This window comes from Protopterus annectens, chromosome 1.part0 (genome assembly GCF_019279795.1).
Source record: "Protopterus annectens isolate FY-2018-M chromosome 1.part0, PAN1.0, whole genome shotgun sequence".
NCBI lineage: Eukaryota > Metazoa > Chordata > Ceratodontiformes > Protopteridae > Protopterus > Protopterus annectens.
Genome location: NC_056725.1, coordinates 1,800,946,674 through 1,800,963,090, shown reverse-complemented (window position 1 = coordinate 1,800,963,090; position 16,417 = coordinate 1,800,946,674). Strand labels below are relative to the sequence as shown.

At 39.5% G+C, this 16,417-nt stretch overlaps 1 protein-coding gene across 3 annotated transcripts in view; it reads left to right on the top strand.

Moving 5' to 3' along the window:
• Positions 1–16,417, top strand: part of UTRN (utrophin) — a 4,744,936-nt gene that overhangs the window by 2,521,571 nt on the left and 2,206,948 nt on the right. The window lies entirely within an intron of this gene.

Below are 16,417 nucleotides of genomic sequence, written 5' to 3'. Positions count from 1 at the left end.
TCGCAGGCATGCCTGGTTGAGGGATCAGAATTTAGCAGAGCATGTTAAGACTAGGATTTTGGATGCTCCTTTACAGTCTGATGTGTTATTTGGTTCGCCTGTGGAAGCAGTTTTAAAGAAAATGGAGGACAAAGCTAAGTCTATGCAAACTGTTAAAGATTTTTGCAGGTGCAGCCACCAAGTTTAGTAGAAATTGGCCTACTAAGGGATGGACATATCCTGCTTATGATTCCCAGTCTAGGGGTAGGTCTAGGCGTGGTAGGGGCAGAGCTCAAGGTTCTTTTAGGCCTAGAACAGGGGTTCACCTGCTCAGACTTCTGGTGAGGGCAGGGGTCAGTCCTTTCGTAAACAGACCCAATGACCTGCCTTTTCAGCTGCCAGTAGATTCTCGTCTGGCAGCTCCTTTGGGAGGAAGACTGTCTCTTTTCAAAGAAAATTGGGATTTAATCACTCAAGACAGATGGGTGTTGGATATCATTCACCACGGTTACAGGTTTTATTTCCATACATTGCCCCCTTTCAAAGGCATGCCAGACGTTCCCCTCCACAAAGGAAAGAGGCTCACAAGCAAATTTCTCTGTTACTCCAAATAGGGGCCATTCAGCCAGTCCCTGTACCAGAAAGGGGCCTAGGATTTTATTCTCGCCTGTTCCTAGTACTAAAGAAGGGGAACACGTGGAGACCAATTTTGGATTTATCTATCCTCAACACTTATCTGGACATTCCCAAGTTCAAGATGTTGACGTTACAACAGCTTTTACCTCTGCTGGGCAAAGATCATTGGATGGTAACTTTAGATCTCAAGGAAGCTTACCTTCATGTGCCTATAAGACTAAGTTGCAGGAAGTATCTGCGTTTTCGAGCTGGAAATTCTCATTATCAGTTCTCTGCATTGCCCTTTGGCTTATCTACTGTGCCCAGAGTATTTACAAAGTTCTGGCTCCAGTGATAGCTTACTTCAGGCTAAAAGGAATTCAAATCTATCCTTACTTGGACGACTGCCTGATTCTGGCTCATGAAAAGGAAGACCTTCTACAGCATCTGGAATATGTCATAGCAGTGCTAAGATGCCTAGGGTATTCTGTGAACGAAATAAAGTCCAGTCTAGTACCCTCTCAAGACATGTGCTTTCTGGGTGTGAGACTGAATACAGCAGCCCAGATGGCCTTTTTAACCCCGGACAAACAAATGAATCTTTCCAGTTACTTCCATCAACTATCTCTTCAGTCCGGGCTGACTGCAAGGACAGTCCTTCAAGCCTTAGGGTTCATGGCATCTTGTATTCTGGTGCTTCCCAATGCCAAACTGCATATGAGGAAGCTGCAATGGTATCTCAAAAATGTGTGGACACAGCACTGCCAGGATTTGGACACTGTCATTCAAATAATACCTTGCATTCAAAAAGAATTTTTGTGGTGGGCTCAGGAATGTCACCTAAACAAGGGACTCTCTGTGACCCGGCCAGAGGCGAGTCAGATTTTAACGACAGATGCCTCGGACATTGCTTGGGGAACTCATCTAAATGGAAAGTGGATACAAGACAAGTGGCCTGCCAGACTACAGCATCTACATATCAACATGAAGGAGATGTTAGCAGTCCAGTTTGCATTAATGGCTTTCAAGGAGTTACTTCTTCCTGGGCAGGTGTTGATTCTAACAGACAACACAACTGTCATGTGGTACATCAACAAACAAGGGGGAACACATTCTTATCCTCTATGCAGGCTAGCAATGATTTTATGGGAGACTGCGCTCAGCTTGCAACTAACTCTTCAGGCAAGGTTTCTGCCGGGAGCACAGAACTCCTTAGCAGATGTGTTAAGCAGGCAAATCATGGATCCCCACGAGTGGAAACTGGATCTTCATATATTTCAGAAATTGACAGTGTCATGGGGAACTCCAGACATAGATCTGTTCGCTTCTCCGCTAAACCACCAGCTGCCAAAGTTTTGCACAAAGGGGTTTCATCATACAGCTTGGAAAGTGGATGCTCTTTCTTTCAGTTGGAAAAATCTTCATGTGTATGCCTTTCCACCTCTGCCTCTTCTTCCAAAGGTGCTCCTAAAGGTCAGACAAGACAAGCCAAGGATGATTTTAATAGCTCCAGATTGGCCTCGGCAACACTGGTACCCACTACTAAGGAGTCTGGTAAGGCAGCCCCCATGGCTTTTACCTTTGATTCCACATCTGTTATCTTAGAAGGACGGTCACCTGCTCAATGTCAAGCTTCACTCTCTTCATCTAACAGCCTGGCATATTCTGTGTTGAAACACAGCAGGTCTCAACTTCCTCAACAAGTTTTAAATGTGATTATGGAAGCTAGAAGACCTAGTACAAGAAAAGTGTAGAAAAATGGAAGAGATTTTTATTTTGGAGTGCAGCAAAGAATTTGGAGATTTCTGAGCCTAATTTGAGTGTGGCTCTTCAATATCTTACTGAGTTACTGGACAAAGGTTTGTCTTTCTCTTCCATTAAGATTCATGCTGCAGCAATTTCAGCTCACTATGATTGTGACCCACCATTGTTTTCGCATCCTTTGTTCAAGCAGTTTCTTAGAGGGGCAAAGAATATAAGACCCCCACGTAGAGCTCCTACTCCTGCTTGGGATCTCAATTTTGTGTTGAAGAAACTTACTCTACAACCTTTTGAGCCTGCGGCTACTGCTGACTTGAAATACTTGTCATGGAAGACTGTTTTTTTGTTGGCTATTACTTCTGCAAGAAGGGTTTCTGAGTTGCAGGCCCTTATGGCAGTAGAGCCCTTTTTGATTTTCCATAAGGATAGGGTATCATTACGTACTAATCCTTCCTTTATGCCTAAGGTGGTTTCTAGTGTGGCTTTAAACCAAACTATTCATTTGCCTACTTTCTATGCAGATCCCCAAAATAAGGGGGAAAAGATTTTGCACACTTGTAGATGTACATAGGCAGTTGCGTTATTATTTAAGCAGGACTAAGGATTTCAGGCAGTCTCAGCAATTGTTTGTTTCTTTTGCTTTGAGTTCTCAGGGCAAGCCTGTGTCTAAGCAAACTATTTCTAAGTGGATTGGGTTTTGCATTTCATTTTGTTACTCCCATCATGGCAAGGAGATTCCAGCTGGGATTAGGCCTCATTCCACTAGAGCTACTGCCACTTCAACAGCATTTCTAAGGGGGGTGGCAACTAAGGATATTTTGGAGGCAGCTACTTGGAGTTCAGTGCATACTTTCTCTAAGCATTACCACCTTCCTCTCTACTCTAAATCTAGGGCTGGTTTTGCCACAGCTATTTTGCAAGGCATGTTGACAGCTCCTGCTTCCTTATGATTTGCCAGCCTCCCTTACCTCTGCTTTGGGATTCTACCCAATGGTTAGGACTGCAGCAATGTGGAATGAAGAACATAGTACAGTTTTGTACCTACCATAAATGTAGATGTTCGAGGATCCACATTGCTGCAGTCCAATTTACCCTCCCTCCTTCCCCTCTGTGTTTAGGGGTGGTGGTGTGGGCTAATATATATATATATATATATATATATTCTTGTACATTTGTATATATTGTATGTATGTTTGATGCAGGGCTTTTTGGTGTTTTGGTTTGGGCCTTGTCTTTTTAGGGTCTTCTGACATCTGGGGCAAGAAAAGACTGAGGATATGACGTCGGTCATGCGCATTAGTACCCTGACGTCCTGACATCAGTCTAATGCGCCTTGACCGACGTCAGCCATATACTTTGGTATTCGGGCCGACTGGACAGCGGACTACCCAATGGTTAGGACTGCAGCAATGTGGATCCTCGAACATCTACATTTATGGTAGGTACAAAACTGTACTTTTTGCAGGGCCTTCTAGCCTCCTCTAACCCTGTTTGACTCCACCTCCCATCCTTAGCTTTGGGATTCTACCCAAGTGTGATGACTGCAGCAGGGTAACACGATGAACATAGTACAGTTTTGTACTTGCCATAAATGTAGATGTTCGAGTGTATACCCTGCTGCAGTCCAGGTTACCCTCCCTCCATTCCCTCTGACCTAACTAAAACCTTCCAATACCTTAAAATCTGATGCAACCTTTGTGGTGTATTTGCTTATAGCTGGAGGGATGTTTTGTTTGTGCTAAGCTTTTATTATTGGTACTATCTACTGACCATCTTTTGGGGGCACCTGACATCTGGGGCAAGAAAAACTGAAGAAAATGGCGTTGGATGCCTCTTGTAATACCCCTGGTGCATTGACGTCAGGGAAGAAGCAACAGCAACTGACGCCGGACCAAGACTTTGGAATTCAGGCCGACTGTGGGGACCGCCTGATGACAGGATAACCCAAGTGTGATGACTGCAGCAGGGTATACACTCGAACATCTACATTTATGGTAGGTACAAAACTGTACTTTTGTCCAACAAAAAGTTGAGACATAAAGCAGAAAGAGACTCTTCTTGTCATTCTTCTGGTAATAAGCACTTGGAGACTTTACCAGTGTAGCTTTGTCTACTGTTCCAGAGGAAAATGCTTGAGAGATGGAGAAAAGCACAGGAGTTGACCAGAATAATTGGGAGTACCTTGGATTTGAGCTGAAATCTGGAAATGAGAGGTGGAGGTGAACAGGAAGACCATCAACACAATTTATTGAATAAATATGAGACTGCAAAACATCAGTCATGTTTATGAAATATGACTGTAAATGTATAAGTAGAAGTAGTGGACCTTCATTGACCTTGTTAAATTTGTTGGGAACTGAAAAACATTTGCTTCACTTCATGTCCTCAATGGTTGGAAGGACTCGGAGGGGAGGAGAAGAGGAAGGAAAAAGGTAACTGTAAGTGAAACAGTTTCTGTTCTTAGTATTTGTATGAAACTTTTCACAATATAAATTGCATATTTTATAGTAAAGTATTTTAATTCTTGTATGTGATAGTTACTAAATTATACAGATACCCTTTTCCTCTCTTTTTCTTGTTTGATATTAAGAATTGTTAAGTATAACAATACAAAAGAGAAGAAAAGCTTGACAAAAGCATGTTTAAATTAATAGGTAGTAATCTTGGGCTGTCCAGCAGGGAATGTGGTGTAAAAGTCACAGATCATAATATATAGAGAGCTAAGTTTTCTGTTACTTTTGCATAGATCAATGTCTATATTATAAGACCCTTGGCTTAATCTAATAATTTTTTTGTGGAACCAAGTAAATATGGGAACACCAAATGAAGAGTTTTCCTTTAGCAGTAAATGCTTTAGCTTGTCTTTTAGGCTGCAGTAGAGGACTACATTTTTCTTTTTTTCTCTTGCATTTCCACAGAGACAAACTGATAGTAGGACAATAAAAGACACAACACTCGTTTCTTCACAGTTAAAAGTTAATGATTTCTGAAACATGCAAGTTGTTTTCACAGGGGGGGGGTAAAGAAAAAGGAACAGATATCAATTTGTGTAAGAAGAAGCACAAATAGTAACATGCATCTTAGCATGGATAACATTAATTTCAGGTTAATTAGAGCCTGTATTAGCAGCTGTATGGTAGAAATGTCTCTATTAGGAGGGTTAAACTTCATTATTTGAAAGTATACACAATTGTGTGCTTGTTTTTAAGTTAACAGGTTATGGGTGTGTTCTGTGGGTGTGGGTGTTTTTTGTTAAAAATGTAAAATGTGACAGATATTAATTAAAAACTGTTTAAAGGTTTAACCTGTAAAACAATGTTGCATGTATCACAAAAGCTGAAAGCAGACATTTAAAGAAGCTGTCATATGTAATAGGTAGGAATATTTACTTTTTACCCCATTAGTGATACTTTCCATATTTTCTTGTAATGTGAATGGTCTCAGGAAAGTATACTTAGTTATATTAAGAAATGTAGAGTGCAAATAGCAATGCTACAGGAGACACATTTGGAAAAAAATGAGCATGTGAATTTGATGAAGAAAGGATTTCAGGATGGATATTCTGCAGAATATTGGGGATAAAGGAAAAGAGCAATACTTATATTAATTGCTAGAGGGGCTCCAGTAGTGATAGAAGATGATAAAAAAAGATAATGGTGAATCTGTGGTAGCAAGGGGCTACTGGCAAGGAATGAGTATTACGTTGGCAGGTGTTTATATTCTACCTAAAACTGCTATTGTGGAGCTTAAAAACAATTGGGGAGAAATAATCTGCTTTCATCAGAGAATATTACGTATAAGTGGGAACTGGAATTTGATTTGCAACATTGATGATGTATTTAGGGGGCCTAGAAGGGAAAATAGAACAAAAGAGGGTAGCTTTCTGAAGCAATTTTTGAAAATGTTTGGTACAAAAGACTTGAATTCAATAGCAGGACCTTGGAGAGAATTCACATATTCTCCAAGGTACAATAACTGGGCTAGAGAATTAGATTTCACTGCAACATATGCATATAATTGACAGCTTTGTCACACATCCAATAACTATTTTACTTCAGGTGGCGGTAATTACTAAGGTAAAAATGCAGTTTAATAAGGTAAAGATGGAGTACTGGCACTTCCCTGCCTACCTTTTAGAAAGAGAGAAATTTAAGGAATGAGTAGAGGAAATTATCTGGGAGTTTAGGAAAGATGGTAAGTACTCCCATAAGTTATAGCTATTGAGTTGGATAAAATGAGGGTGGAGTTTAAAAATAAGGTAGAAGTAAAAGAAAAAAAGAAATCCGGTTAAAAGGTAATACAAATTATGTAGATGGGCTAACAGAGGTTAATGTATTACAAAATAAGGGGAGTATCACAGAACAAGAAGAGGCGCAGTTGCAGAGTACTAAATAGAAAATAAGGGAGTACCCAGATAATATGCATAACTACAGGAAGATTGCTATTAAGCAACTGTTTTTTTTGATAACTCTAGAGCACAAAAACTTTTGACACAATGACTTTGGCAACAAAAAGTAGAAAGGGTGATTGCCAAACTTAGCCTATAACAAGAAAAATTACAAAAGGTCTTGTAGAGCTGTTATATATTCTATAAATCAGAGAATGGATAAATCAATAAAAAACACAAATGGAAATATTTATGGAAGACGTAAATATGCCAAGGTTAGAGGTAGACGAGTCTCAACAACTTGTAGTTTAGATAGGAAGAGATGAAATAAAAATGGTAATGCAATCAATCTGCAAGAATATTCCCAGGAGTAAATGGTATTCTGGTGGAAGCTTTAAAGCTAGGAGGGAAGAAAGTGTTTACAGGTTTGGAAGGTCTTAAAGGTATTTTAAAAGGAGGGGGAATCCAATATCCTGAAAAAAAATGGTGGCTATAATACCTTAAGGTGGTAAATACCCATCTGCTCTAGCTTCATATAGGCTTATTTTCATTTTAAACCAGGATTATAAAGCATTTGCCTGTAATGGCTAAAAGAATGGCAAAGGTAATGCCAGAATTGGTAGACATGGGCCATTGTGGTTTGTGGGGGGGGGGGGAGACAAACATTTGGCAATTTAATAGAAAAGTGATGATCCCGAGGTTAGCAGAATGTAAGAAAATACCACTGTTATTAGTGGGTCTTGTTGCACAGAAACTACTTGTCAGAGTAAGATGGGATTTTACAAGTAGGGCAATGGAAGCATTTGCATTTCCTGATACAATAATAAGGTTAATTAGATGGATATATGAGGGATCAGAGGCAATAAGTCAAAGTGGGAGGATTCATCTCTGATAAGTTGTGTAAACACAAGAACCAGGCAGGGGTGTCTTCTTTCCCCCTTTGTTATATTTGTGAAGATAGGTGAAGGCTGCCAGCCTAGCCAGATAGAATTTTGTAGATAATTCTGTCATTTGTGAATATTAATAAAAGCCGCAGGCTTATTCCCTTAAATGTGAAAAGACTGTAGTGGATGTTGAACTGCAAAAAAAATGTAACAGTGCTCTCTGCTGTAAGGACGCTGATAAGTCAAGCATTTCATGACTGTCTTTGATCTCCGGGCTCGGATCCGAAATGTCTGGATGAAGGAATTCTGGCTATTGCTTTGAGGCCAGAGTTACTTGCTAGAATTTGCATGTATAATTTATTTTATTGCTTTGGCTTCCTGACCAGCTGCAAGATCAAAAGGGCTGTTAATGAGTTTCTGTTAGCCTGGGAATCAGAAAGAAATGATGTAATCTGAAATGAATCAGTGGTATTGTGCTATCAATTTAAGGACAGAAAGAATGAGAGAAATTGAGTATTTGTCTTGAGAACATCCAACATCAACAACACTGTCTTGCTCTATATGTATGTTTATTTTAAAACTGTGTTTTCTCTTAGATATAGCTAGGAAATAGAAAGATTAGATTAGTTTTTTTCTGTATTGATGTCAGAACTTTTCTACTGGCTTATTTTAAGTAGTTCTATGTGATCTCTCTGAACTCTTGACTAGCACTGTGTAGTAAGAAGTATTGTCTGTTGTTTTTATTATTGTTAAAATGTTTGTAAACGTTTCAACTGTGGCTGTTTTGTGTAGCGATAATTTAAGCTCTAGATTACATTGTATATACATGAGTGACCACGGTGGTGCAGCGATTAGCTTTGCCACCTCACAGCAAGAGGTTCCCTGGTTCGATCCTCTGCTGGGGTGCCTTCTGTGCGGAGTCTGCATGTCCTCCCTGTGGTTGCGTGGGTTTCCTCCAGGTGCTCCAGTTTCCTCCCACATCCCAAAGACATATGCTGTAGGTGGATTGGACACACTCATTTGACCATAGATGTGAATGCATGCATATGTGTACCTTCTGTGGAAGGTTGGGTGCTGGGCTGGCAACTCGACACCATAAAACTCCACTGTCAGTCATGAGCGGACAGGTGATCTGCTGTGGTGACCCCTAACTGGGAAAAGCTGAAAGAAGTACATTGCATATATATAGTGATACTGTAACAAGCCACTCCAAATAAGCCTTGGCTGTTCAGTTGCACTTACCATTTACTTTTTATTATTTTTTTTTTATTTTACATTTGTTGACTGGGCTAGTCTAGCTGGAGATATTTCCATTTTCAGTAGAGGCCTGGGGAGAAAAGCTCCACAGAGAATACATAAAGAAAAACATCATAGTGTTTGTAAGAAAGTTCGTAAAAGACAAAACTAACAACTCTACAGTTTCATATTATTACTAAATGAGATAGTTACTAACCCACACAGTTGCAGTCAAAAAAAACCTTATACAAACATAAAATACTTTGCATGATAAAGATACTAAATTATACTAAATGAATTAATTACTACCACACATAGTTATAGTCCAAAAAACATTATAGAAAGATAAAAAAATACTTTGTATGATAAAGATACAGGGTAGGAAGTAAGAGAAAAGAGAGCTAAGAATAAGGGAAGTTAGAAGGGATTAGTTATGGAAAGGAGAGCAAGACAGTCAACAAGCAAAGAAGTATTAGGAAGACAAGTGGGAGTAGAAGAAGAAAGCCAAGTGGAGGATAGAGTCAGCGAGAAGTAGGAGGTAGTTTTAAGTAGAGTATAAGTAGTGGAAAGTTAATCAGGTTTACTACAGGAGCACAGCCAGTGGTTTTGGAAGTGCAGTTTAATGTTTTGTTTGAAAAGAGACAATGATGTAATCTTTGTTATGTTGCTAGGTAATAAATTCCATTTTGTACCTACCGAATTGGTAAAAAGGGAGTCACCAGCAGTGTTATTTGATTTTATAGAACTAGTCAATAGTTTACTAGAAGAGCGGAGAGAGTTAAGATTGTTATAGGGGATTATGAGTTGAGAGAGTATAGGGGTGTTCTTTGGTTGGTACAGAATTTTATGGACAATAGTGAGTTGTTGGATTGCAAGATAGTTTTGAAACTCTAGCCAGCCTAGTGGTTTCAGGTTGAGACAGTGATGGGTTCTGTAGGGGTTACCTGTAGCGAAGCGAGCAATGTTATTGTAGCAGGTTGCCAATTTGGTAAGGTTGTTTTTCTTGAGGTTGGTAAAGATGGGAGAAGCATAGAGAAGAGTAGAAAGAAGATGGGAGTGAGCAATCCTAGTTCTAGTGGAAGGCGTCAGAAATGGTCTAATACGATATACGGATCCTATTTTTCTATTGACAAGTTTTATGGAGTTGTTAATGTGTTGGCTGAAAGAGAGATTATTATCAATTGTAATACCTAACAGTTTAGTGGTAGAGTCGGGAGAGATGATAGTGGCATTGTTGGAGGAGATGGTGAAGTTTAAGGGGGGGTCCTGGAAGTGGGGGTGAAGAGAAGTTTAGTTTCTTTTTAGCATTTAATAAGAGGAATCGACTGGAGAACCATGTTTCTACGGTATTAAAGATTTTTTGAGTATAAGAGATAAGTTCTGAGGTGGAAGATGCTGAGCAGATGAGTGTGGAATCATCGGCATATTGAATGCAGGTAGCTTGAGGGATTATTGTTTGGAGATCATTAATGAAGAGGGAAAAGAGAAGTGGGCCAAGAATGGAGCCTTGTGGAACTCAGAAACAGGCAAAAGAGAAGAAATGTGGTTATTCCAAAGAACTGCTTGTTTTCTGTTTGTAAGATAAGAATTAAACCATCTAATGGCTGAGATATCAAAAGATAGGGATTCAAGAGTATTGATTAATAAAGAGTGGTTAACCATATCTAATGCTTTGGAGAGGTCAGTGAAGATGGCAGAAGAGAGTAGGTTGTTACGGTTCAGATTAATAGTGTCTACAAAGGAAAGCAGGGCAATAGTAGTACTATGATATGGTCTGAAGCCATGTTGACAGTTAGCTATAATGTTGTGGAGAGAGAGGTGTTGTACAAGCTGATGGTGGATACATTTCTCCATAATTGTGGCCAGAGGAGAGCAATAGGTCTGTAGTTGGAGTAGTCTATGGAGTTACCACCTTTATGGAGTGGGATAATATGAGAGACTTTCCAGATATCTGGGATGATTCCTTCTTTGATTGTCCTATTTATGAGAATAGAAATAGGATATGCGATAACCTTGGCAGCCTTTTGTAGAAAGAGTGAAGGGAGCTTGTCAGCAGAGGGGGTACAAGGTTTTAGTTTGAGAAGGAGTCTGTATATGTAAGATGTAGAGATAGGATGTAGAGAGAATTTAAAGGAAGAGTTTGTAAGGTTACATGGTGGGTGTGAGTTGTTGGCATTCATTTGTTTAGCAAGAGCTTGTATAGTTTCAGTGAAGAATGTGTTGAAAGCATCTGCAGTTTGTTGAGGGGTATCAGGATCAGCATTAAGTGGGGAAGGTGTTTTAGAACTTCCTGGGAAGAGGAGTCTATTGACTGAAGACCAGAAAAGTTTAGAATTATTAAGGTGAGTTTGTTGTAGATCGAAGTAGAATTTTTTTTTGTCAGCTATTATTGCCTTTTTGGTTAGATTTCTAAGCTGGCGGAAGTGTAGAAGATCAGGGTTATTTCTGTGGGATCTCCATGTGGCCCAGACTTTATTTCTAGTGAGAATAAGTTTTTTGGTTTCATGGGAGAGCCAGGGGGCTGCATTAGATTTAATTCTAATGATACGTTCAGGAGCATGAATGTCAAGAATGGATAAAAAAGTAGAGTTAAAGTATAGTACTGCATTTTCAAGAGGGAGTGTTTTTAAGGGGTTCCAGTTACATGCACTAAGTTCAGATTGAAACAGTTCTGGATTAAAATGTTTGATGGTGCGTATATTTCTTATAGTGCAGGGGTATGCACAATCAGACTTTTCCCTTGTTATGAATGTTAAGGAGTGATCGCTAACATCATCTGACAAGGTTCTTACTTTGTAACTATCTTTGACTTTGTTTATGAGAATCCAGTCTAAAATGCTTTCTCTATTACTATGTTTGTTGAGCCTAGTAGTTGAGGTAATGGTTTGGGTAAAACCATGGAGGTTGATATGAGAAGAAGGATTATCAGCATTAATGCTATTCCAGTCTATGTTCAGGTCACCTAGTATAATGGTTTCTTGGGGATATGTGGCAGATACCCAACTAAGATAATCTTCGAGGATTGGTATATTATTACCAGGTGGTAGGTACATACATATAATATAAAGGGATTTTTTGGAATTTAATTGGAGTTTTGCAATGATTGCTTCTGCCTTGCTATCTTGAGTTGGAGAGGCAGGAAGGGTAGTAATATTCAGATGATTTTTAAAAAGAATTGCAACTCCACCACCTTTGCGGTTGGGACGGTCAAGTCTTACCATATTGTAGCCTTGGGGAGTAATCTCAGTGTCTTTAGTGAAAAACTTTAGCCAGGTCTCAGAGGCGCAGAGAATGTCAAATGCATGTATGTGAAGGAGGGAATGCAGGTAGGGTATTTTGTTGTTTATGCTTTGGGTATTAAGATGTCCTATTAGGAAGGTGTTATTGAGTTTGGGTATGGATACTAGGGGAGAAGGGAAAGTAGGACCAGGGTTAGGGTGGATATCTCCAGCTTGAAGGGTAAGATTAATATGTTTCATAGTGAGGTTACCTTTTAGAAAGGTTAGTAGTTTAGTTTTGTTATCAGAAGGCAAGACATAGTTGAGATGTGAGAGTCGGTGGAATTTAGGTAGTTGATAGTTAGGGGTAGAAGAAGTATATGGATATGAATTAAGTGGATTGAGAAATGTTGTAGTGTGTTTATGTGGATTGAAAGGTTGGACATACAATGGTTTCTCATAGAAGGATAGGAGGTAAACTGAGCATAGGGTGGAAAAAAGTAGACTTAAGAGTAAAAGCTGGGTTGGCAGGTAAGGAGCCATAGTAAGAGTAGGAATATTACAAAAAGATGAGAAAAGTATGAGAGGAGGAAGCAGAAAGGGGTATTCTATTGTTAAGTAAAAGTATAGAACAACTTAGGATAAGAAAAGAGAGGATGGGAGTAAAACAGAGAAAGGAGTAAAATGTAAGAGGTAGTTCTAGTGTATAAAGGAGTAAAATTAGGAGGGGTAAATGGAAGAAATTAGAGGGAGCAATAGATAGAATAAGTGTGTATGGTGGTGAAAGGGTGTGAGTGGGTGTGGGAGAAAGTTGGAGTGGGAAGGAGAAGGATTGGAAGATCAGAGTAGGGGGTGTGTCCAGGGAGCTATAAGGTTAGGACCCCTGGGGGTGGGTGGGAATTGGGGGTAGGGAGGGGAGCGGAGTGAGCCCACAGGGCGAACGGAGCGGGTTGAAAAAGGTAGTAAAATGGCTTGACAAGAAACAATCAGTAGAGCTGGATACTAAGGATAAGGTTGGTAAGTCAGGAGTAGGTAAGAGCAGAGATAAGCAAGGAGTCTGAGATGGAATAGGTGGTTGTAGACAGTAGTAGTACAGGGTGAGGAGAGAGTATAAAGGTATGGTCTGGGAGATCCAAATGTTAGTTAAGGAAACAAGAGAGCAGAAGGTAAATCAAGAGGTGAATGCTGGGTTAAGGGTGCCACCTAGTGGTCGGGTCTGCTATTGCAGGTGAGTTAGAGAGGGAGTTAGCTAGTTGTAGTACTGGGAGGGGTTGACTGCAAGTAATAGGGGTTGCTGTGTAGGTTAGGAGGTGGGTGATAGTAATGTTAAGAGAGGGAGGTAGAGACTGCTGGCTGTCCTGGCCTAAAGCCTGCGTTAGATCCCCTAAAGGGTTTAGTACAATGGTTTACAATGTTACTGGCAGGATATGGAGACCAACAACATGCTTTCTTATTTTCTTGAAACAGGATGCAGGGAATTTAGGCTGTGAGATGCCACTGCAGTGATTCTGATAGGATTCTTTCCACAAGGCAAGTTGGTTTCAAGAGACTAGTGCAGGAAATAGCACAGGAAGAGTATGGAACTGAGAGGGGAGAGAAGAGACAAAGTGGTGTGGGGGAAAAAAGAGTTAGCATATGTTAAGGTAGGACTGGTACTACTTCACAGTAGATAACATAATCACATAGCATATATAGCAAGCATGTAAATATTCCCTTAGGAGTAGCAGCAATAGATATTACATTTAAACCAGCAGTTCAGCAAATCAGTACTGTAGCAGGACACTGTTTTCAGGCTCAGTAGGACTATCATCCACATTTAGGATATAAGCTATAAACATACCCTATTCATTAATAGCAGCATCAAAATCAGCAGTTCTAAAATCAAACAATAATATAGCTGGGCCTTGTTTATATGTCCAACCATATATTTGGATAATAATATTGCACAGTATAATTGGACACACTTTCATAAGGGCCTTTTGGTACCTGATAAATAGTGGGTGGTGGCAGTGATTTCTACCATGTAGTCTGGGTAAAATGGGCACAGTTGGAGAACCTGGGCCAGCCTTCCCCAGGAGTTTGTGTGGTTGTATATAACTCTCATCTCAGTGTGTGTGTGTCAGCTACTTGTGCAGGGACATGAAGCAATGGTTGGACAGAGAGGGTGCTGGAAGTTTTAATTTGCCCACTAGGCTGAGATCTGGACCCTATAGCTGTGCCAGTGGGGAGTCTTATTGGGGACCTGGAGAGAAAGGGAGAAACCAGCCCCAGACTTGACTGACTGATCTCTGTGTGCACTTAAGGGAAATTGTACTTTACTGTGTGTGTATTTATTATCCTTTCCCTATATGGACGCCCCTCACTGGTGTTAGTGGTGAGGATTGAGGCTCCTTGATTGCTGGGTCTGTGCACAGGCGTCAATATTTAGAAGCATTGGCAAAGAAAACAAGGGAGCCAGAAATTCAAGGAAATATTGGTATGGTTTTCAAGATAAGTTGGCTTTATTTGCAGATAATGTTATTTTATACCTGACTGAACTAGAAAAGGATATCTCAGTGTTGTGGAACTATCTGAGACAGTTCTGTGTTTTTTTGGGTTATAAAATAAATGAAGGTAAAACAAAGGCTATAGCTATAAGCTATGTATACTCTCAGGAATTGATTCAGCAATACCCATATTTCTGGGGACATGATAAAATGAAGTATTTAGAAGTATGGATTAAAATGTATTCTGTTATGGCAGCTAAGGATATGTTGGAAGAGACTGAACAAAAGATAATACAAAAACTGAGAATCTGGAAGCTCTTGCCTATGCATATGGATAAATGGATAGCAAGATACAAGCAGTAAAAATGTTTAGTCCCTTTAGTTATATACACAGGTTAGGCATATTTTTATCAACCAGAGGAGAAGTGGTTAGTAATTATTAGAGTTGAAGGATTTCATATGGGAGGGGAAGAGGGCAAGAATCAAATGTTGTAGGTTGATCCTGTCAATAAACGAGGAGGTTTAGGATTACCTTATTTGAAGGGATATTTTAGGGCTACACAGTTAGGGACACACAAAGAAAGCTGCAATTCAAAGTGGAAAGGGATGATGAAGTGGAGGGGGGGGGGTAATTCAGGAAATAAGCAAAGAATAGGATTTCAGACACAGATCGTTAATGGGAATAGCAGTCGCAGTATATTATGTTCATAAAGTAGCAGAAAGTATACTAAGAACTAAGCTAACATGGAAATGGAGAATGGAAATTCTCCCAAGAGGAATGACTGCAGTCAGGGGTACAGAGAATAGGTAAAAGGGAGCAGGAATTCACTGGTGAAAGTTGGCAAAGGAACCAAGGTATTAGGAATGAATAATTAGAGAGGGGAAGGTAATAGAATGAGAAGAGGCCAAGAAGACATTTTGATTTCAGGCTAGTTGATTGCCTTCCCTGTTGTGGCTTGATATCAGAATATCAACAAAGAGAACAGGGTAGTGTAATCCTAAGTGAAAGTCCTGCACTGACTGAGTTTTTAATTGACTCTAGAACAGAAGCTGCCTTTAAAAATGGATAATTAGTAGGTCATATAAAATATTATATGTTAACTATAGGAATCAATTGGAAGAGGTTAGAAAAGATTTGAAAGAGATTAGATGTGCATTTCACAAAAAAAAAAAAAAAAAAAACAATGGGAGGACATATTTATGGATCCCAAATATGCAATAAAATTTGGAAGAATTAGGATTTTTGCCTGTGTTTCCCAAGCGGACTCCAAAGAATTTTTCCTCAGGTAGAATGGCATATGTTGGAGCTGTAATGGGAAGGAAAAGAGGTATCTGGGAGCATTTGTTGGAGTGTAATGATCTGGCAGACCCTGTAGGATACTCTGCTAGGAGTACTGGGTGAGCAGAGGAGTGTTACTGAAAAAATATTTTTGATTTAGGATACTGGATTTGAATTGTCGAGGCATAGTAAGTTTTTTTAAGTTTAATTCTTGTTGCTGCCAATAAAGCAGTTACTAGAAAATGGAAATCAAAATCTAAACCAACTGTACATGAAGTATTGAATGTTGTAACAGAGATAAAAGAACATGAAGTGGGATCAGTAGAAAAGGGTAGGAGTAAATTACATTAAAAATGGAAATTTTGAGAATATATGCAGAAAAATGTTTTGGAGGAGGAACAAGGTTTAAGAGAAGGCAGGAATTTAATAATTTATGTAATGTTGCTTTGATTAAATGAGAGAACGTGTGATGTATGTTTGTAAATGTGAACTTGTTACTATGGTTGGATTACTTTTATAGAAACATAAATGTACCCAGATATCAAGTGATGATTCAGTAAAGGTGTTTTAAA